The sequence below is a fragment of the Octopus bimaculoides genome, chromosome 16 (assembly GCF_001194135.2).
Source record: "Octopus bimaculoides isolate UCB-OBI-ISO-001 chromosome 16, ASM119413v2, whole genome shotgun sequence".
In the NCBI taxonomy this organism is placed as follows: domain Eukaryota; kingdom Metazoa; phylum Mollusca; class Cephalopoda; order Octopoda; family Octopodidae; genus Octopus; species Octopus bimaculoides.
In genome coordinates, this window is record NC_068996.1 from 52,725,256 (window position 1) to 52,726,468 (window position 1,213).

At 28.9% G+C, this 1,213-nt stretch overlaps 1 protein-coding gene across 1 annotated transcript in view; it reads left to right on the forward strand.

Moving 5' to 3' along the window:
- The window catches only part of LOC106870460 (sodium/glucose cotransporter 4), a 96,758-nt gene that overhangs the window by 67,623 nt on the left and 27,922 nt on the right, over positions 1-1,213 (forward strand). The gene's annotated exons all lie outside the window — the stretch shown is intronic.

The window sequence follows — 1,213 nt, forward strand, 5'->3', positions numbered from 1 at the left end:
ATTTTTGATACACACAGAACAAAAAACAATAGAGAAGAGTAAAAAACACTTGCCTTTTAGTTAATTTAGTACAATTGTTTCACAGTTAAGAGTACATAATACTCTATTCTGATCTTCAGCTAAATATTCTAATAAATTTGTTAATGTCTAAATAACTCACGTTAATTTTGACCATGTGAACATCAATACCACGTGAAGAAGACGTTAAGAAATTTATCGGCCAGTAAATTCAAAACCTCTTGCCCTAATGAATTTCAATTCAGCGTGTATCAGAAATAGTTCCGTTTAGGAAAGAGACTCGTACGAATTCCTGTATATATATATATATATGTATAAGTGTGTGTATATGTATGTATATATGTATATATGGGTATGGATGTGTGTATATGTGTATATATATATATATGTGTATGTATTTTATATATATATATATATATGTGTGTGTGTGTGTGTGTGTGTGTGTGTGTGTGTGTGTATGTGTGTATGTGTCTGTGTGTGGGTTTGTACGTAGGTGTGTATATATGTATGCATATATGTATTCATTCGAGTATATGTGTGTTTGTTTGTGTATATATGCGCATAAACATAAGTATAAATGATTATATACATTCATCTCAGTATTTTTGTAGAAACACAAGATTAACCCCATTTATGATCCCTTTTTATTACATAACATTCCTCTCCAATTTTTTATCGGATTTATATCATCCTATCTTCTCCCAACTCTACACTCTGAGTTTTCTTTTTTTTTTCCTTTCCTTTTTTCTTTTCTTCTTTTCTTCCTTTCTTGTCCAACGCACTATCTGGTAGCATTCTAATCTCCAACGGTTTTTTCAAATGAATTACATTATAACCTTCTACAACTATAGTTCTCATATTCGGTTATAATGTCTTATGTTTAAGCTGGGTTCCATACATTTCCCTGAGGAGAAGTTTACATTTTTAACATCGCCGATTCCTATGGATCGCATAAATTGTAATTCTTCGAAACATATGTCAGAATAAAAGTATGCAGTTATAATATGCGTTTCATTCCATTCATTAAATTTATATATATATATATATATATATATATAGTATTAGGGGGAAAAAACCAAGGTCTATGAACTCATCAATGAAAATCCACTGTCACATATAGAAAAAATTTATAATTAAAAGTACAATAAATAAGTATAATATAATACAAAGTAAATATCATAAGATCAAGATAATA